The sequence below is a fragment of the Pinus tabuliformis genome, chromosome 2_2 (assembly GCF_031772625.1).
Source record: "Pinus tabuliformis cultivar Carrire ecotype Pingquan chromosome 2_2, CPIR1, whole genome shotgun sequence".
Lineage (NCBI taxonomy): Eukaryota > Viridiplantae > Streptophyta > Pinopsida > Pinales > Pinaceae > Pinus > Pinus tabuliformis.
The window spans coordinates 247,036,429-247,059,829 of NC_142300.1; the positions used below are offsets into that span (position 1 = coordinate 247,036,429).

Here is a 23,401-nt window from a genome sequence, read left to right on the forward strand (position 1 = left end):
AGTAAATTAACTTCTTAGAATCAAGAAGTTTGGAAACTCTGCTTGTATAACGTTTTTGTGGACAGTATTAAGTAAAATCCAAACTTGTTTTGATATTATGCATTTTTAACGACACCCATTTCCATTGCAGTTTTATAACTGTATTTAGCATGAAAGAGGCCTTTGGCGATATTTCTCGTTGTATTTTCTAGCAATTTGAAGTTATTTTAATAAGATCTATAAGTTTAATGGCCTTTTTGAGGGTGTCAATTGTCTCTTATGGATAATGGCTAATTCTTTCAGTATCATTATTCGATGTTCGTTCTACTCTGTTTAGGGCATGAAGCTTTGTTTATGCACTTTAAGTCTTGAACAAACAAATATTATAGTCATGCAAATAGCTCTGAATAAGAATATGATGTGCACAATTATCACCGCAAATATCATTGTAAAACATGAAAGAGGTTTTTTTCCCCTTACAGATCTCGTTAAACATTATACAACCCTTTATTAAGCTGCAATTATCACACTATGTAATGCCATTTATTCTACAGTTTTATGTCTTAGGAATCCTGTAATTTTTTGTTTTCTATTGTTCTTGTAGTATTTAAAAGCCTTTTAGCTGATTAAAATCACTTCTTGGGCATTGGACCCTGGCACTGAGTTTTAACTATCCAACCCAGTTCTGATACAGAGAGAGAGAGCAAGCTCTGAGGTGGATTCGGGCATGGAGATTATTTCGAGAAGAAGCCATGTTGATTATGGCAGACCTACTGAGGAGGTTAGAATATACAGTTCCCTTCAATCCATTACTAAATCTCTTCACTACTTTCATGTAACAGAGACATATTTTTAAGGTCTTCAATCCCTTGGTGAATTTCTTCATTAATTTCATTTAAATTAACAAAGGCATAACTTTAAGGTCTGAAAGAGGAATGAATCTTTTTGAAGGAAAAACCCTAATCTCCCAAGTTCTTTCTCCATATAAATATGTGTAATGCCCTATTTAATCTTATCCTACAAATTTTACTAAGTGTTTAAATTTCCTTAAAATATGGACTTATCATTATCAAGAAACATTGGTACATACCTACATTGATGAAACTGTAAATTTGTACTGATATAAATTTTGTTATTTACCTCCCCAAATTTTTAAATTTTGAGAAGACATAGTCCTCTCCAATTCATTAGCAAATTATATATATATTCATACCTCATTTCCAAAATGTTCTCTCAGATTTACTTGGGAGAAGACATGGTCCTCTCCAATTAATTACCAATTTATATATTCATCTCTCATCCCCAAAATGTCCTCTCACATTTACTTGGGAGAAGACATGGTCCTCTCCAATTAATTACCCAATTTTATATTCATATCACATTCTCAAATGTCCTCTCACATTTACTTGGGAGAAGACATGGTCCTCTCCAATTAATTACCAATTTATATATTCATCTCTCATCCCCAAAATGTCCTCTCACATTTACTTGGGAGAAGACATGGTCCTCTCCAATTAATTATCCAATTTTATATTCATATCACATTCCCAAATGTTCTCTCATATTTACTTGGGAGAATACATGGTCCTCTCCAATTAATTACAAACTTATATATTCATCTCTCATCCCCAAAAATTTCCTCTCACATTTACTTGGGAGAAGACATGGTCCTCTCCAATTAATTACCAATTTATATATTCATCTCTCATCCCCAAAATATTTACTTGGGAGAAGACATGGTCCTCTCCAATTAATTACCCAATTTTATATTCATATCACATTCCCAAATGTCCTCTCATGTTTACTTGGGAGAAGAGAAGTCAAATGTAAGGATGAGGGAGAAGTTATGACATTAATGAGAGGTGGTTGAGGTGGAGAAGAGAAGGGGGCATAAAAGGGGAAGGATGAGGGGAGGAAGGGGATGCTTGGTCTTGCTTTTGGTTTTGGTTTGGTTGTGGTTTTGGAGGAATTGTTTGAGAGAGAGGAGGGGAGTATTATTCATCTTGGACACACTACATCTGGTTGGACTTGGGCTCGGAGGGCTAGGGAACCTATGGAGGTTTCCTGGGCTAGGAATTACTTCCTAGTTGGTTGGGAGGTAAATCCAATCGGTAGTCGAGAGGAGCGTTCTAGCAGGAGTAGCAGCTCAAGGGCATCTCCATCGGGCTAATGGTACAGGTATTTCTCTATGCATAGATTCCTCATGTAAGTGATCGAAATGAAATGTTCACGATTTAAATTGTATGAATTATACTTTAAATGGTAAATTTTCATCGTTTAAATGTCTTGTCAGAAAATGAATTATTGCCTTTTTATTGCATTTAAAATTAGAGAATATAGATCTGGTAGAGGACCCTAGGATGGGACCTTACACGTGGTATTAGAGCTTAGGTTCAAATTCTGGACCTTGAATCCTACCTAATAGAAAACAAAAATCTAGTCCACCTCTTTGATTAATAAATCTGGGTTCTTCGATCCATGACCTTGATTAATAAATCTGGGGTGAATATGGATCTGGATATTCTTTTACTTCAAGTCATAAACAACCATATGAACCTCGGTTGCTGGATATGCTGCTCTCTAAAGCGCGAGTCTCACTCGGCAAAGAATTAGAGTTACATACCCCAAGGGAGGGACTTGTTGACTTTGCAACTCCCCACTTGTTCAACGATGGCAACTCCCCACAAATATAGTAATATTAAAGTGGACACGTTTAAATTATCTTCTTATCCTGAATCATGGTCATGTCAATATAGTGGTTATTTTATTTTGTTTTTATGCTCTAGGGAAGGTAATGGCCACTTCCTGCCACCCATTTATGTCGCTGGTTTTCGATATCGGTGTGCCATTTTCTCGATATCAATCCCAATATCAATATCATACTTTTTACAGTGGCGCAAATCGAGTATGCGACAATCATAGTTTCTACCCAATCACGTAAAAAAAAAAATTGAATGCCATGCTTTCCAGAGAGAGGGAACACGAAAGCAAAGCTTGGTGGCTCATGCCGCCAATTCGAGAGAAGAGGATCAAAATATGGCTTCAGAAATTGACTTATCTGTATTCTGCTTTACTCTGGGAATACTGGGTTTTGACGAGCCCAATCTGCCTCGAGTCATTGCAATTGTATGTGGCCTTCTGTTGGGGTTAAATCATATTTTGTCCCAAAATTTGGCGACTCCAGCACAGTTAAGATCAGAAGTTGTGGGGCTTGTTATGGCATCCATTGTTGTCTGCCTTCCATTTGCCGATAGACTCCTAAAATAGGACTTTCAAATCCAATACCACTGGATGACTCTACCTCGGTATAAGAACTCCTGGGGACAATCATTTAGGCGACCTGACTTGCTTGAATTTTACAGAAAAAGTGATTTTTTGGAAAGTAAATATTATAAGTTGTTACAACGCATATGGATTGATGTTTAGAATCTGAGAACATCTTTTATATATGGCCAAACCAGGGTTTATATTTCTCTAGTCTGGCTGCTCTGGGAACCCTTGTTTATGTCGCTGGTGGCAGTGATTTCATAAAAAAAAGAATCTCAAAATAGCTGAAGGATTTGACATTAAAAGAACGGGTGGGAAACCCTTCCTAACATGATTAAGGCTAGGGATCTTTGTTTTGCCTTCATCTTGAATTCTAGGGTCTATGTTGTAGGAGGGTCATATGCAGCATTGCAGAAAGTTGGAGTAGTAGTGACACTAGATGGGCTATACCCATTTCCAAACGGATACGATCCTAGAGGGGTAACTGGGCTAGGAACAAGTGCAGGAATGTCTTGGGGGTTAGGGGATCGAAGCCCACCTGATGTTCTGGGAGACAACCCACTTGAAGGATTGTGGCGAAGAAATGTTAGACCTATTTTAATCTCCAGTTTTCTCATGCTCTGTCTTCTCTCATGGAGCTTGAAGGCTGACTTCTGAGAACCCACTTCAACTCTAGGCTTTGAAATATCCAGGCCTTGCTTGAAGTAGAGATCCACCCCTGCACTCATATTCCTCTGGGATTCTGCCTGCCATGTTGTGGCTCTCGTCATACTTATCGTAGATTTTCTAGAGTTTGTGCTATGAATGATCTGAACAATCAATAAGATCTTCTTATAGAGAGTTGAAAGTTATATTATCTCAATAGTTCTTCATCCAAATAAAAATAACATAGTTAAATTTGAGACCTGAGCTTTTCTTGCTGAAAATCAGATCAGAATCAATTAAGTTGTGGTGGGTCAAGTAGAGAGATAAACATGGATTGTCACAGACTAATGATTAAACAGATAAAATAACTTCATGAATGGCTGACAATTATGTAGCAGCAAAGGCAGCCGATTTGAGGCTGACGATCTCATAGAACTATGGCACTGGCTAGGGTATGTGGATATCCAATGTAGGAACTAAGAAAGGACTGCTTTGGGCAAAGAGAGGAGATTTCTAACATAGCAGATGTATATCATCAATGGGCTTCTGTGCCAATGACAGTTAGAATATCGATCCTCGTCTCTGTCCTATTTTGTTTGACTCTGAATGACCCTAGCAATGCATTGAATCCTGATGGTGAAGTGATACTTTCTTTCAAGTCACAAATCATTGATTCTGATGGTATTATTTATCGATGAAGAAAAAATAGGATCCAGATCCTTGTGGTTGGAAGGGTATCTCTTGCAATAATATGCTAAAATGTGTTATTTACTTGACTCTTCCTTATCACAAACTTCGTAGTTCTATATCACCTGAAATGGAAAAGCTGAGTCACTTAGAAAGATTAGTGCTACGTGAAAACAATATTTTGACCCCATCTCTCCAGACTTGGGAAATTGCACACAGCTGAGAGCTTTATATCTTTAGGAAAAATTTTGAGTGGCATAATTCCTTCTGAGTTTGGAAAGATTTCAAAGCTGAAGATTCCGTGAGTAAAATTTTTCGTTGAGTTCTTTGACCAATGATGAATACTTTCTATATCATCTATTGTATAGTATGGCAGTTTCAAAAAACATTTGTTGACAGTTTTTTTGTTTTTCTCCTATAGTGTATTTCCCTTTCCAAACAAGATAAAGAAAGGATACCATTAGATATGAGCATAATGTAATGTCCAATTTCAGTTTTCCACCATATGCAAAGAAATATAAAAGATGGAACAAGTAATAGTAAAGAAGATTGGTACTCAGGCTTTTGTTTAGAGAAGTTTCATTGAATAAACAAATCTGGATCCACTCTGCCAGTGGGCTTGACCTAGGCACTAGTAGTTCGTGTTTTATATAAATTTCGGAGGTCATCAGTAGGATCATACAGGTAAGAGGCATGTTTAGGTTTATGTAATTTTGTTTAAAACATAGATATATAGAATAGCAGATAACGGGATCTAGGATTGTTTTTTTGGCATTTCAATAAGGGAGAGCATCAAGAGGGGTCTACCCTCTGTGGGGGGCGGGGTGGGGCTACAAATGGTAGATCTCTAGCTCTGCCCAAAGCAAGGTCGATTCAAAAAATGTTTAACAATTTGAAAATTATAATTTTGTGTGGTTTCGTAACCATACTCGTTTTCAGGGGCACCATAGGAGTAGGCAATTTGGGTGGCCAAGATATGGGGGATGGTGGAGCAAGCCAAAAGGTGGCAGAGGAGAATGCCAGGGTGCTAGAAGGGATCAAGAGGAAGGATGATCCTGATGGAGAGAATGAGACGAGGATGCAGATAGATGGTAATGCAACCTATCCTAAGGTAACTTATACTTTGGACCCCGGATCAGTGACTGGGATCAGCAAAGAATAACTTGGATTAAGGAAAATCCTCAATTTCCCAGTTATGTGAATGGAAAACCTAGGATTTTTCTTGTCACTAGGTCCCAACCCAACCCATGTGATAGCTCAGTTGGGGATCATTATTTTCTAAAGGGAATCAAGAACAAGATTGATTACTGCAGGCTTCATGGCATTGAGATTGTCTATAACATGGCTCATTTGGATAAGGACATGGCTGGTTATTGGGCCAAGTTGCCTCTACTCCAAAGGCTTATGATGTCACATCCAGAAGTGGAATGGATATGGTGGATGGACAGTGATTCTATGTTCACTGATATGGGTTTTTGAGTTATCGTTGGATAAATACAAGAACTATAATTTTGTTCTCCATGGCTGGGAGAATTTGGTTTATGGCAAGCAGTCTTGGATCGGGTTGAATACTGGCAGCTTCCTTATTCAGAACTGTCAATGGTATTTAGATATATTGGATGCATGGGAACCAATGGGTCCAAAGGGTAGGATCAAAGAAGAAGCAGGGAAGGTTTTGACTGCTCATTTGGAGGGTAGACCGACATTTGAGGAAGATGATCAATCTGCCCTGATATATTTATTGATCTCTCTAAAAAAAAAAAAAAAAAAAAACTCTGGGGTGACAAAGTGTTTCTGGAAAGCTCATATTTTCTTCATGGTTTTTGGGTTGTTGTGGTGGACAAGTACGAGGACATGATCCAGACCTACCATCCTGGACTTGGAGATGAAAGGTGGCCTTTTGTCACTCATTTTGTGGGGTGCAAACCTTGTGGTAACTACGAAGATTACCCTGTTGAGCGTTGTCTGAAGAGTATGGAAAGGGATTTCAATTTTGCAGACAACCAAATACTACAGATTTATGGTTTCAAGGACAAGAGTCTGAATACGTCAAAAGTCAAACGGACAGGGAATGAAACTGCATCACCTCTTGAAGTCAAAGATGAGTTCAACCTCTTGCATCCCTCATTCACTGCTTCAAAGAGCCTATAATGCATTTAATCATGCATTCATAGATATCTTTGCAAATAGAGAAGCCTTTCTTTAGACATTTTCCAAACTTTGTAAGATGAATGCGGTGGTGGTAATCTAATTTATTCATTTCTTTTGTTATATCATAAGGGAATATGTTTGTTCACAACATTGCAGTTTTGGATTCGAATACAATTATGAAATGGTGACAGGTTTACTAGTCAGTCTGGTTCATATATAACATGAATATGCCCCTTCTCTATAAGCCTGAGTTGATTTGGTTTAGGAGTGTTTTGTTAAGCTTTGCTTAATGTTGATTGAAGACTAACACTTAATCATTGTTTAGTTTTGTTTATCTTAAGCTGGAAATGTTTTATCCTTTTCAAGGCTAGGAATGCCCTAATGTGGGATCTAATGCTATCACACAAGGACCAAAGTCTGATCTAACTGCAACGCTTGTTTATAAATATTATGATTAACTTTGACCAAGGTTTAATTACTCCCAAGCCTTTAGCTGTAATAATGGGGGATCTGTTAATTGTTATTAATGACATGTAATTTTTGCACATTTTATCCAACTCTTCAGAGGTAAATTTGTTAGTGGATTGTAATGTTACTTGTTGACAGATCAGATTTTAATATAGATGGGGATCCTAGATAAAGGATACATGAACACCCTCTAGATTATGACACAATTACTAGCATTAATGAAAAGAAGTGGGAAAACTGTTGATCAGACATATCTTTGACATGGTAGTTCTAGTATGGAAAATATAATCGAGTCATGATCTGATCGTTTTGGTGGATTTCAAACATATTGGATCTTTCTCAGCTGTAATTTGTTTAGGATGTTATACTGTCTTTTCTATTGCATTTCTTTTAAATGTTGAGTGGCATGTCATAAACCATGTTAATGTCATGTGTAATTTATTGTCTGTTAGCAGCTAACTTCAATCATAGCAAAGGTTTTAATGTAAGATGTCTCACTAATGATTAAATATCGATTGTTGGATGTCAACACATGTTTTCTTGTTAATGTTAGACCTCTGCTAGCAATTGACTTTACAGTTGTGCAACCTACATTCTCTCTTTTTCTCTCTCTCTTAAATGCTTCCTTTAAACCCCAGAAGTGTCACAAGTGGCCCAATTATGTTAGGCACCATAAGCAGTCTGTTCTCATAGATGATATTCACAAGAAATTTTGTTTGGCTAAGATGCTATGACAAGTAGGTTTCCTTTTTTTTTTCAAACCTAGTGATTGCATTTGGCCTCAACTATTTATTATTTGTTGTGGGTGCAAGCTTCTATTCATGGAGGATAGATAATTGCAGCTTGCTATTCAGGGAGGATACGTGTCAGAGCAGAGGTGATAAAGAGTTGATGATTTTGTTGATTTCTTCTTTAGTTACAAGTGTATTTCCTTATTCATCAGTTATGAATTCCAGAACAAGATAAATTAAATCTGGATTGATTCTTGGTACTTGCTAGAACAGCATATTGTGTAGAAGTGGGACGTGATATTAGAGCTAATTAGGGGTGAAGATAAATTAATTTTGGTTTGTTTCTCCTTTAGTTACATGCAAAACATTTTGTTCAGGGCAGCGAGGCTTGAGTTCACAGTAATTTTGGATATCAATGAGCTAAATGTTGGTCATTCCTGTAGTTACAAGCGCAAATTCTCTTTAGAAAGGCAGATGTGAAATAGGAATTGATTTGGGAATATGATGAACTTGTTTGGTCTGTTTCCTAATTCATCGAAGCTCATCTGAGTCATCTCCTGTTTCAGAGAGAGTGGCTTTGAGATCAGAGCCGATTGCGATTTGGATATCTGTTAAACTAGGTTTGGTTCATCCAATAACTGCAATAAAATCTTATCCATAAGGGTAGAATTAAAGTAGATCATTTTGAGATGGGGGTTAACTGTTTGTTTTTTTTTCACATGGGTATCGGATGAGCTAAACATTGTATTTCTATAGAACTTATTGAAGCTTTGTGTGGAAAAATATTTGAATACCCTAGTACATCTCTCTCCCTACAAGAAGTGGAGAGTGGTCATCCTTATTACCTGCCAGAGATTCCACCTAGATTTGTGGCAGCACCCAGGATCTCCACGTGGAGTACCCTAGTGCACCGTTTCACTCACAAAAGATCAACGGAATGTCAAGAAGAGAAGAACAACCAACTTGCTTGATAAAAACACAAGAAAAACAAGATGGATTGTGTTAAGAATGAGAAACACTTGTTTGAGAGAGGGTACTACCCAAAATGGCTCCAAGCACATGAAATACAACTGGTACTTCCTTATTTATAGGCTTATTAGCCTTATTGACCTTGTCAACTCATTAATTATCTATCTGGTTACTTTATTAATGCAATATGGGCTTTGTTAAATAACTACAATTAATCACACATTGCATAATGGACATTATTGTCTTTATTTGTTGATACTAGGGAGCTATGTTGCATGAAACTTCTAGGAACCCGACGTTTCGGGTGGTACCCATAACCGAAACTCCGAAACTTGGCCGAAGCTCAGCCATCATGTAATCATCTATGAGAGTTAATATAAACTTGTTTTCCTTCCAAATTGTCATCTATGGGTCTTATTTCATTTTTTCTTGCAAAGATAATGTGTTATTCACTTATTTATTTATACATATTTTTTATATATACATATATGACGTTTCAGCTGACATTTCCATTTTGGGAGGTGATGTTTCTAAACGTACCCATTTCAGAAACTCCAAAACGTTTCAGCATTTCATGCAACTTAGCTAGGGAGGTACATAACATGATTCCTCCTTCAAAGAAGCCTTTATATCTTGGGAAAACTTGGATGTTGCAGTTGGAATTGTTTAATGTCCCACATGGTATCTTCTATAGGGTAATCCTTCTAGGATGAGGCATTGTTTCACCTCCTTGGATTGAGGATCATTTTATGGTTGTCTAGGTCCTAGGATGCCCTATGGTTCCAACTATGCTTGTCCCTTCCCTTCTCATCCATCTCAAGAAATTTTGTACACATAGGACTATTATGTCCAATGTAATTCTTAAGGGAGGAAACGTGGAATCCTATGAGTGTTGGGTGGCCCAAGTGCATATGCCATCTCCCCATTTTGTTTCAGTGTCTTGGAAAATCCATAGAACCTAGTTGCCAATTTGCACTTTCCTTTCTTCCCTAGATAAGATAAAATAATTATATTAATGGCCAACAAAGGACCACAAAAGTAGGTCATTTATTGTAGGTGTACCCAGTCTTATAATTGGAATTACCATAATGTCCTTGTTTTCTTATTGTTTCATCTTTTGCATGGAGTTCCTTCTAGATGTTACTTGTGATTTGGCTCATGGTCATTGGTGATAATTTGGAATTTCATCATTCCTTGTAGTTTATCTACCTCTTTTAAGGAAAATACTTGCAACTTGGAGGGCCTTGGAACCTTTATGAATGTTGTCGAGGTGAGCATATTTCATTAATCAATCCGCTACAACCAAAATGACATCTTGAGCTTGGAAACCCTCCTATAAAATGGCATTAATTTAGTCTTCTAAGTACAACAATTTGCACTAGTTCTGGTGTGTGTGACATATGAATTAAAGCATCTCTAAACTTTTCCTAATGCACTGGTATTCCTATTCCTTAATGTTGTTTCTGCATTCTGAAATCATCTTCTAGAGTCATTTTCCTAACGAAATGAACAATTTATTTTATTTTCTAAGCTTTTAAGAATCCAGCTTAAGTGACTTCAACTTGTTCCCAATCCAAGATTCTTTAGCCAAAAAGTTAAACCTTTTAGAGTTCAATGTTAGAAATGTTGAAATGCTTCTCTCGACTCACTCTCATAACAAAATGAACAACTTAGTACTTTGTTTTGAAGAATAGTGCCACAATAAAGAATAGGTTCCCAATACCTAGAATAGATGACATATTTGATCAAAGGAAGGGAGCAACGGTTTTCTCAAAAGATCGATCTACGATCTAGATACCACCAATTGAGGATTAAGGAAGGTGACATCTCAAAAAATGCATTTTGAACTCGGTTTGGGCACTATGAGTTCGTAGTTGTTCCATTTGGTTTGACCAATGCACCAGCGGTATTCATGAGCCTCATGAATGGTGTGTTCAGGAAGTATTTGAACCATAGGGTTCGACAGCCCAGACGTCGCATGTTGGACTAGGTTAAGGTCCAGTGGGACAAGTATAGCCCAAGATCTGCTACCTGGGAGGATGCAGAGACTATACTTCGTGACTACACCTCACTTTGGAGCATCTGTGATACCCATTTTTTTCTTACTTAGACAGCTACCTATGCTAAGGTTCTATTTTACAGTTCCATGTTATTTATTTATGAACGCTATGTAATATTGATGCATTTAGTTGGACATGTGAAACTACTTATATGAATCATTAGATGGATTTGATATTGATGGTGGAAATGTTTGATGTAGGACCTGATGTATGACTTACTTGGTGATGCATTATCTAGTGCATGACTTATCATAATTATTGTTGTTTCCTGTATGGCTCAAGTGGATATGATTTATTTAATGAATGACTTAGTGAAATTATGATTTATTTCCAGTATGAACTACAAGATTGACACGTGGTACTAGACTTAATAACATGATGTTTAAGATCACTTATATATATATATATATATATATATATATATATATATATATATATATTTGTTAAATAAATGCATGAATAAGAGCTAACCCGCAGATTGGAAAGAACTATATGATAGCCAAGATCTACTCTTCCATTGGGGAAAGGTCGAGACATCTCATGAGGAAAGGTATAATGTACATTGTTCTATTACATTTTGTATCTACGGGATATGCACTCTTATGACATGGGTAAAGTATGAATGACAGGTGACAAGACTACCTGACTGGATTATTCGATGACAAGTATCCAAACAGCGCTATAGTGTGGTCCATATTAGGGCATTGACCCTAGTTGTGAGGACGGGTGGAGGTATTTCCCACCATGTAACCTCCAAACCTAGAATCGTGGGAGGTCAGTGGTGGACACGCTCCCCTAGACGTGTGATGACGATTGTCAGTCGCCTGCTGGGGAAGTTAGGTCGATATAGTCGACGCTTCCGCCATGTTGGTTTTATCAGTGGTTAGGTTGGTATAGTCGATGCCACCGTATATAGCAGCAGAGGATAGGGTGGGAACAGAAGTAGGTCAAGAGGGATAGGAGGATATAGATCAGTTGGAGACTCTTGATGGGAAGGAATGTCATTGTCTGACTTATCAAATTTTACTACTATAACTCTCTCTCCATTTGTTATGCCTTATTGCCAAACTGCTTCGAACTCTTGTATCTTTTACACTCTAACTTCGTGACGAAGTTTTCTGAAGGAGGAGTGTATGTAATGCCCTATTTAATCTTATCCTATAAATTTTACTAAGTGTTTAAATTTCCTTAAAATATAGACTTATAATTATCAAGAAATATTGGTACATACCTACATTGGTGAAACTGTAAATTTGGTACTGATATAAATTATCTTATTTACCTCCCCAAATTTTTAAATTTTGAGAAGACATAGTCCTCTCCAATTCATTACCAAATTATATATATATTCATACTCATTCCCAAAATGTCTTCTTAGATTTACTTGGGAGAAGACATGGTCCTCTCCAATTAATTACCAATGTATATATTCATCTCTCATCCCCAAAATTTCCTCTCACATTTACTTGGGAGAAGACATGGTCCTCTCCAATTAATTACCCAATTTTATATTCATATCACATTCCCAAATGTCCTCTCACATTTACTTGGGAGAAGACATGGTCCTCTCCAATTAATTACCAATTTATATATTCATCTTTCATCCCCAAAAATGTCCTCTCACATTTACTTGGGAGAAGACTAGGTCCTCTCCAATTAATTACCAATCTATATATTCATCTCTCATCCCCAAAATATTTACTTGGAAGAAAACATGGTTCTCTCCAATTAATTACCCAATTTTATATTCATATCACATTCCCAAATGTTCTCTCAGATTTACTTGAGAGAAGACATGGTCCTCTCCAATTAATTACCAATTTATATATTCATCTCTCGTCCCCAAAATATTTACTTGGGAGAAGACATGGTCCTCTCCAATTAATTACCAATTTATATATTCATCTCTCATCCCTGAAATATTTACTTGGGAGAAGACATGGTCCTCTCCAATTAATTACCCAATTTTATATTCATATCACATTCTCGAATGTCCTCTCATGTTTACTTGGGAGAAGAGAAGCCAAATGTAAGGATGAGGGAGAAGTTATGACATTAATGAGAGGTGGTTGAGGTGGAGAAGAGAAGGGGGCATAAAAGGGGAAGGATGAGGGGAGGAAGGGGATGCTTGTTCTTACTTTTGGTTTTGGTTTGGTTGTGGTTCTGGAGGAATTTTTTGAGAGAGAGGAGGGGAGTATTATTCATCTTGGACACACTACAACTAGTTGGACTTGGGCTCAGAGAGCTAGGAAACATGTGGAGGTTTCTTGGGCTAGGAATTAATTACTAGTTGGCTGGGAGGTAAATCCAGTCGGTAGTCAAGAGGAGCGTTCCAGCAGGAGCAGTAGCTCAAGGGCATTTCCACTGGGCTAACAGTACAGATATTTCTCTATGCATAGATTACTCATGTAAGTGATCGAAATGAGATGTTCACGATTTAAATTGTAGGAATTATATTTTAAATGGAAAATTATCATCGTTTAAATGTCTTGTCAGAAAATAAATTTTTGCCCTTTTATTGCATTTAAAATTAGAGAATATAGATCTGGTAGAGGACCCTGGGAGGGGTGTTGGCCGGATAAATAAATCTTGCAGACAAAACCGATCTCCCTAGTATCAGAAGATAGTCTAGCAACAAACAGACAAATAAACCTATCTTTCTCTAGACATATGCGATTTACAAATAAATACTATAAAGGTGTTAAGATCCTACCTTAGATCCAACGCTTGTTCGTTGTAGTCATCTTTCAATCGCTCGAGAGAGTTATCTTTAAAGACCTGCAATCACAAACAAGCAAACATTAAATAGCACCTGCATAGCAAATATCATAAATCATGTTTATTATGGTGATCAAGGAATCCATAAAATAAACCATAAATGAACAGCTTATTGAGAAAAACAAACTTATTTGTATTAACTTTGAAGTAGAAGAACCTTACAACCTTTTCAGCCTTGATGTTGAACAAGCTCTTCCTGGGGTTCGAAACAGGAATTTCCTTTACTTTGACAAGCCTTGCACTCTTCCAAATGAGATCTTAGAGGTATGTAATCTCTCCTCATAAAAGCTCAACTAAAGAAGACTAAGTTCCAGCAGCATTTCACCTCAAAAATATTCAGCTTCTAACCTCCCAAGTAACCAGCTCAATGCTTCATTTTACAGTGCAGAAGAGGAGGTTACAGGTCCATCTATGAAGGGATAGAATTCTCCTTCAAAGCGATAAGCTCCTCACATCAAGGGGTTATCTCCTTAAGGTATGGAGTGCATGAACCTTAGAAGAGCGAACTTGCCACCTCAAGATTCCTTCTAGAAGCTTCTAGAAATGACTGAAAGTGAGTTTTTTAGAATGTACTCGCGCCTTTTTAACTTTTACAGGGGTCCGCACCCATAACACATAGACAGAGCAGTCAGTTGCGCAGGGGACATGACCATTAGGTGCGAGACCGCAGGTAATGCAATGAGAAAGTGCGGAACCAGAGCTTTAAAGACTTTTAGGGCTTTTCTCTTACTTTCAAGGCTTGATATGAAGAACTAAGGCTTTAGACTTGCAAAGGAGGAAAGTATGGGTGGTAATGGACTCACATAGATTGCAGAATGTCAAGGTGACAATTTTTAGTGCAACAGATTGCCCCCTAAAGTGCGAAGTCTGTAATAGATGAAGATGGCGTCTTCCATGTATGAAGAGTGAAGTACTTTATCATTTCAAGGATCATCCTGTGGACACCCTAGTCAGAACTTGTAAAAACATTCAATGCAAAAGATATATATATATATATAGACATATCATCGCTGAGGTAGGCATTCCCATACTCAGATCAAAACTGACTAGAAAACTAACTAAACTATTCTAATACAGGAATGATTTTGTAATACATCAAGAGCATAGACATATGTAGACACAGTATGGACGCAGCCATCTGTTTATGAATATTCCACTGTATAATGAATAACAAAATTCCTCGCAGCCTGGATGGTAGAAACTAGATCCAGGGTCTTGATTTCCGCTTCCCGAACTAGTACGATTCTATCCATGTGAATGAATGTGTCGAAGTCGAACATGGTAGAAACCACTTGATTACCAGTCAATGATGTGAATTGTTAACAAGTGTGAGAGAAACCACCAGTAATGTCAATGGCTCTCAAAGTACCCAGTACAATCCATGAAATGTGAATAAATGAGTCGAAGTCGAACATGTCATAGAATCATTCGATCGAAGGTCAATGATGCAACCTATCGTCGAAGGCGAGAAAACTGCCATTAGGGCATGTAGCTTTCAAGGTACTGACGATTTCTAGATCAACTTCCTAGATAATGAGCTGAAGTCGATAGAAAGTGATCCGTCGTAGGCAAGCCCACAACACGAAATCATAGATCAAGTTTTGAAGAAATATATTGGCAAGGACTGACTCAGGGATGGTCAAAATGGATGACAGATATTTTGTAGATGAATGGTTTGTTTGAACTGATCTCTTGAACACATAACGACATTGCAGATGGTTTGGTGAAAATTGACCCAAAGCTAATACCCAGAAACCGGCTGAAGACTTTCAATGTGGTTTGATTAACTGTTAGGCAAAGGATTTTCCCAACCCAAGTGAACAAAAAGTGTCGTGTTCAAGAGTGGTTAACGGGTTTTTATAAAACAAAGTGTAACAAATAGGTTCATTTTTCTCTCTTTTCCCCCACCATTTCTAGCAAGTACCTCTTTATTTTTGACAAGCTTGAGGAGGATAACATTTGCTTGTTTATAAGTTCATCCTTCGGATGAGTCCAACTTAGTTTAAAATTCGAACCCTAAGAAGGAGTGGTTCGTTCCTGTTTATAATTGAACGGGTCCTTTACTGTTAAATTTTAACGAGTCCAGTATAAGAAAAACTCGGTGTTTTTCAATTTTATGGAGTCAAAATAAAAACTTAAGAAAACTCCATGGGGGTACTTTTTCATAGAATAATCCCTTAGGCCCGAAAAAGGATAAAATAATACGAAAGGGATGATTTTTCAATACTTTAACGAGCTGAAAAAGACAAGCCCTCGACAATCTTTTCATATTTAACGAGTCTAAAAAGGGTTTAAAGAGGACTATATTGACCGTATTTAGTCAATGTGTAGCTTTTTCGTAAATAGTCCATTTCAGTCCGTAAAAGGGGTAAACTTATACTGAAGGGACGATTATTCATTTATTTTAATGAGTTCGAACAATCAAGTGCTCGGCAATCTTTTCAATTTTTGAGAGTCTGAAAAGAGCTTAAAGAGGACTCCAATGTTTCGCTTTTTCGTAAATTTTTGAAAGAGTCCGAAAAAGTGATAAAAGTATGCTCTTTGTTGAAAAATGATCAATTTTCCCGAAAAATCCAATATTCTGCACAAAAACTCAAAACATTACACATACCTGTTTAAGATAAATAAAAATGATTTAAAAATTGCCTTTTTAAAGTGAAAAATAAATAAATTAAAAATTCATTTATTCAAAAAAACTTATAAAAAGGGGTTTTCCAACTTCATTTTTACCATTTGAGTTTAGAGTGAAAAGTGAGAGCTTTTGGGTAAGAAAGTTCCTGTGAAGATTCTGGAAAATCCATCCATCGAAATCGAAAACCGTCAGCTCTAGGTAATCCATGACCTCCTTATCTTGCATTTCATCCGTTTACATTTTGATTTTAGGCTTTAGATTTAATTTTTAAGGGAAAAATAGCTTTAGAAATTCGCTCGCGGGGGTCCGCAGGTGCAACACACGGCCCCTGCGGACCCCATGAAAATGAATTTTAAAATTTATTTTTCTCCATTTTTGCCCAAAATTTTTTGAACTAGCTGGTTCTAATATGTCTTTTATGCATTGTAGGACATACAAAATGCTTACTTTGTGAGAATGCGAGCATTGAGAGCATGCAGATTGCTAAAGTTCTAGGGCATACAGGGTATGAAGGCCCAAGTAGACCTCTTCCAATGGCTAGTAGACAGATGGAACACACAGGACCAGTGTCTCGTGATTGGTGGCCACCAGCTTGAAATCGAGCCGGAGGACATATATTTTTGACTAGTTTGTCCAAGAGGAGCGAACAATTATCTCTTTTCGGGACTAGGCCAGGTGGCCAGTCTATCACTAGTCTCCGATTAGAGTTTTGCGATAATCAAACCAAGGACAAATGGATTGATATTAAAACTATCAACCGTCCTGAGCTTAAGGTCATTGCATTCACTGTTACTAGGCTATGCGGGAGTGTAGCATTGCATGTGGCTACTGGATCCCAGATGTAGATGGCAGTAGATTGTTTTCGAGGGAGAATATTCAACTGGTGCGAGGCTGTGTTGGCAAATGTGAAAGGCCAACTAACCAGAGCAAAGAACGGACAGCTGAAAAATTTTGGATATGGATTCATTGTGGTCAGCTTTTCTCTAGAGAGGATCCCCATGTTAGCCCCGCAGCATATTCCTGTTGATGTTGGTCTTCCTCGAGAGCCTAGGATAGTTCGTTGGGTTACTTTGATGGCCCGCCACCCTGAGGAGGGTACAGAGGTTGTTTGATTTCCGCCTGAGTATTTTCGTTGGTTGAACAACCAAATTTTTGCGATTCAGGATTTTCCATACGCTGGGATGGATTATCGTGGTGACCCAGACATGATTCTCCCACCAGGAGAACAATGGGATGATTCAGGTAAAATCATTTTCAACACTTTCTAAGTTCTAATTTTTTTATTTTTAAATCGTCCAAAACTGATAATCAAAAGTTTAAATGCAGATGTGGGTCCACGATGACCAGCCGCTCTCCAGCCTTTCGAGAGGAGACACCCAGCTGCAGCAACACCAGCCCCACAGGACCAATCAGCAGAGATCCTGACCGATTTGGAGCATCATCTAGAGCGCTTGACACTAGATATTCCATAGACGAATATAGATGATATTCCACTTAGGTTACAGAGATATGTGATTGGGGTCCCAGGACCTTTTAGGAGGTTCCTATGTTGGGTGGCTCGAGCAGTGGTTTCTTATCGTGATCATCGCCAGGGATAGGATGATCGATTTGTAGACTCGTGACATTTTTGACTTTTTGTATTATCATTTTTGTCGATCATAAGGTGTTTTTCAACCTGTGATCGAATATGATGTATATTTTGAAACACTACTTCTATGCTATGATATATCATTATTACCGTCTATCTTGTGTAACATGTTATTGAATGTTATTAAATTTACTGTTTTGATTATTGCAAATGTCTATTTATCATACTAGAAGCAACTGCATCTGCTAATGTATTTAAATATCTTGGAATATGTTGATATTCAATGTAGTCAAATTCACGTTCCAAGAGATGAACTCTCAAAAATAACCTTAATAACACTGGATTTCTAATGGCATAAACCTTGTTAAGCTGTAATAAAATGAGTTCAGAATCCAACCTAACAATCAAACTTCGAATCCCAAATGAGATGGATTCAAATAATAACTCAATCACTGCACTATACTCTGCAATGTTATTCATTGTTTGACCGAGGCTTACCCCATGCATAGATACTAACTCATTAGAGGGTGAATAGATAACCCAGGCTGTGGAAGAAATGTTCCGTGTATTACGACAAGCACCATCAACAAAACCAATGTATGTTTGAAGAGACGTCGACATCTGTAATATCAAGAGTAAAATCAAGATAAGTAGGAATAATGATAAGAGCACTCTCTAAACTAGGCACACTCTTCAATCTAAAACACACCAGCAGTAAAGAAACTAATCTAACAAAAAATCTCCACCTAGAATTTAAGCATAATATCTCTTCAGATAAAGTCCATTTCTGGGTTTACCCAAAGAGACACCATCAAAATCTATTAATGCATAAGCCCCTTTTTCCAGCTTTCGCTTAACAATGTAAGGACCATGACACATAGGTACAAATTTTCCAGCCCCTAGCTTATCGTTTGCTTGATCATATAGTAAAAGTAGGTCTCCCTCCGAAAAATTGCGAGGTGTAACATTTCTGTCGTACTGAGCTTTTATTCATTTCACATGAGTCTCGTTTTCTATTGCAGTAGTGTGTCGATTCTCATCTAGTTGAGCTAAGTACAAAAAACGTTTCTCTTCTTCAGAAGTAGCTGGGAGTAATTCTATGGCTAATTGTAATGACGGAATTTCGCATTCAATAGGTAACACTACTTCTAAACCATAGACCAGTTGAAAAGGAGTGAAACCAGTCGATGTTTTTACTGAGGTCCGATATGCCCAAAGTGTTGAAAATAGCATGGTATGCCAATTCGACTTATGAATACCAATGATTCGTTTGATCATAGTGACTAAAACTTTATTGATAGCTTCAACCAGACCATTAGCCTGTGGGTAATATGGAGTAGAACTATCGTGGTGCAAGCCAAGTTGATTTGTCAGTTCAGTCATCATGATGTTTCGAAAGTGACTTCCATGATCAGTAATAATAGCTTGAGGAACACCGAATCTAGCAATTATATGATTGAATACGAAAGTTGCAGCAGTCTTGCCATCTGCCGAAAATGTAGGCATCGCCTTGGCCCACTTAGTAAAATAATCTACCGCTAGGATAATATACGCATGACCCCTAGCCGATCGAGGGTTACATGTAATAAATTCAATACCCCACTTTGTGAAAGGACCGACAGCAATTATAGGGTGAAGAGGAGCGGGTGGAGCGTGCATCTTACGATCAAAGATTTGACAATTGTGGCATTTCCGAACTGCATAGATACAATCTTTGAATAAGGATGGCCAGAAATAACCAGCGCGCAATATCTTTTGGGCTGTGGCATACCCAGACATATGACCGCCACATGCTCCAGAGTGATAGTCATTCAGAACCTTTTCAGCTTCTTCATGAGTTAAACAACGTCAGAAAATAGAATCCGCTCCACGACGATAAAGTGTATCACCAATAATATTGTATTGTTGGGATTGGAAACATATTTTCTGTCGCTAATATCGTGAGATTTCAGGCCGAAAAGATTGGGTTTGGAGATAAACAATAATATCTCCATACCATGGATCAAGAGTACTGTTAAGAAACAAGGATTCATCGGCAATGGGCTCTTCTGCCACAGTTCCAATATCAGTACGCGGGAAATCACACATCAGTTCGACAAAAACCAAAGATTTCTTTCCCTTGGATTTTTCAAATTCCAAGTCAAATTCCTGTAGGATAACTATCCATTTGGAATACTTGCCCCCTAGCAATTGTTTGGTCAAGATATACATCATAGGGTTACAGTTAGAAATTACTGTGGTTTTGCGTAATAAGATGTAGTGACAAAATCTTTGGACAACTTGAACAGCTGCCAAGGCCAATTTCTCCACATGCGAATATTTAAGCTCAGTCGGATGCAGAGTTCGACTAAGATAATAGATCACATGTTCATTGTTGAATTCATCTTCTTGAACTAAAACCATCCTAATGGTGGAATGAGAAGTAGCGAGGTATAAAAAGCAATCCTGGTTGTAATTAGGAGGATGCAGTAACGGTGCATGGGTCAACGCGTGTTTGAGTGCATCAAAAGATCGATCAACGATCTCATCCCAAAAGAATGGAATATTCTGTTTTAACAACCTGGTAAAACCTTTCGTTATCTCGGCGTAGTTAGGAATGAAACGACGTAAAAAGTTTTCTTTCCCTTGCAAACTTTGGAGTTGGCGAAGAGTCGAAGGAGGAGGTAGATTAACAATAGCTTCCACCTTCGAGGGGTCGACACGAATGCCTGCCTTTGATACGATAAATCCCAATAAGCGACCCGTTTCTACACAGAATACACATTTGTGTGGATTCAGCCGAATTAGATAATGCTTACATCTCATGAAGATAGCTCGTAAATGAATGAGATGATCAGCTCTATGCAATGAGTCGGCAGATAAATTATCGAGATAAGGCTGCACAATGTGCTTGATGTCATGAAATGCGTAAGACATAGCCCTTTGAAAAGTTGCTCCAGTGTTATTTAATCCAAAGGGTAATTTGCAATAAGAAAATGTCCCCCATGGGCAAATGAAAGTTGTTTTAGCTTGATCAGCAAGGAGTACGTTGACTTGATTGTAACCGAAAAAACCATCCATAAAGGAGAACATTTCACTGCCGGCACAATCATCAATAATTTGATCAATATAGGGGGTTGGATAATTGTCTTTAGGACAAGCTCGATTAATATCCCTATAATCGATACATACTCTTATCATTCCTTGTTTTTTGTTGACAGGAACAATATTCGATACCCAATCAGTTAAAGGAATTGGATAAATGAAACCTGCGCGGAGTAATTTCTCAATTTTGGCTTTGATAGCAACCGCTTTTCGCGGATGTATCTGACGTAAGCGTTGTCGGACAGGTTTAGCATCCGGGTATGTTTTAATTTCATGGAAAACAATTGATGGATCGATTCTTGGCATTTCTTCATATGACCAGGCAAACACTTCATGGAATTCTTGAAATAGGGCTTTATAAGTTTGGATTTCATCGTCCGTACAGGAAGCACCTATATGAATGTTTTCAATAATTCCAGGCTTAACTGAAATGTCAATAGGAACCGTTCGAGAGATATTTTCCAAATTTAACTCAGAATCATAATGCTGCAATGGATTTTGCGGTTCTTTGACATAGTCAGTGGTAAAAATAGAAGAAAACTCATTTTCAAAATAATCAAGCTCAGGTAAAAACGAAGATCGGTGATGTAGATCTTCCCATGGTAAATCATCAACAGACAATAGTTCACGAATCTTCTCATCAGTATGAACAAGATCAGGAAATGCTGTTGTAGCTGAGCTAGATATAGAAAGTGATTCCCCTTGGACCACATTCATTGGATCAATTTTGGTTGAATAGGGATCAAAAAATGACTGTACAACCTGATATGCAATTTCAAAGGGACTCAAAGGCATCGTGCCACCAAATGAATCCACCTCAGAATCAGAAGGTACGATCCAAGGATCATCAAAAGTAATAGTATTCGATGAAATCATATGAATAGTTGCAATAGAAGGCGATACGTTAGGAGGAGGGAAGGAAAAAGTTCCTAGTAAACCAGAATATTTGATCAAACCTACGCCAACATCCTTGTAAGGGATAGTCGTTTTACCGATGTGCTGAATACTGTCTGTAGAGGCTGATCCGGATGAGAAATAAGTCAGCTAATCTATCGTAACGATCTTCCGTTATGAGGAAACTTAATAAGCCAAAAGACCGATGAGACAATAGTGGTCATAGCATAAGACCAATTGCGACCCAGGAGAAGGTTATAATCTAGAGGGGCATCAACCACTTCCACATCTAGATTTACGGTTTTTCCCTCAACCCCTATAGGTATATCCTGCAAGATGCCAAAAGGATGGAACCCATGGCCATAAAAAGCCTTTAGACTTGTCGGAGACTGATTGAGTGTGGGAGAACCAAGCAATTTCCAACACTGGATCGGCATAATACACGTAGAAGCCCCTTCATCAATCACAATCCGAAAACAAGGTCTGTTTTTACTAAAACTGGAATCTGAAAAGCCATTTGATGAGGGAGGCAGGGTGTACTATTCTCTAAATTGAAGATTATTAGGTTCAAATCCTGAATATCGATAGCTCCTATAGCAGACAATAGTAATTTACGTTGTGCTGGGCACAATTGCAGCACTTCCAAAGCCGACATTGCTGAAGGGGAAATAACTAAGTCTTCAACAATGTTATAATTCTGAGCAGCTCTCGCATGTGGATTGAAAGCTGATTTCCGAAGTATACCTTTAGCAGGCGGTTTGATTACTAAGTCAGGGTTGGGTTTCTCGATCTGTAGTGGACCGGAACCAAGAGGAGGTGTAGTTGATGTGTTTGAATTAGAAGATTCTGCTTCTTTACCACCAACAGGATTTTTACTACCATAATCTTGCAATCGCGTTGCAATCCTGACATGAGACATCATCATAATGGGTTCTTCTGAGGCATTCGAGGAAGAACCAATCATCTTACTATCTTGAGTAGGAAAAGGATCCTTCAAGACAGCAGGTGTTTGAGAACCTTTAACGATTTTCAAAACCTCTGCTCGATGTGGGCAGTCTTTGGTAAAATGATCCTCATCGCAAATGAAACAAGGATAACGAGGTTTTCATTTTTCGTCAGTAGATTCATTTTTATCTGTTTTATCTTTTGAATTTTGTTTGTTTTTCTTCTTCCCCTTCTTTTTACTACCGGATTTTGATTTGGCCATAGATGATTCTACAACATGGATGTCGGCAGAAATTTCAGCGGAAGATTCTCCTATCGGGGAATCAAGTAAAGTTATTATAGGAGAAGAATTCTTTGAAGATTTCTTCTTACTTTTAGTGCTAACTGAACCAATCATACCATCAGCGGCATGAGATCCTGAAGGAGCTGCAGTTATTTGACCGTGTTTTGGAAGATCAGGGATTTTTTCATGTAAAGTACCTGACTGCATATAAACGAGGTCAAGGTATTGAGCTTGAGAAAT

General features: G+C 37.8%; 1 pseudogene; it reads left to right on the top strand.

Moving 5' to 3' along the window:
- The first annotated feature begins 5,058 nt into the window (after positions 1-5,058).
- On the top strand, positions 5,059-6,830 carry LOC149192203 (putative xyloglucan 6-xylosyltransferase 5 pseudogene; annotated as a pseudogene).
- The last annotated feature ends 16,571 nt before the right edge of the window (positions 6,831-23,401 follow it).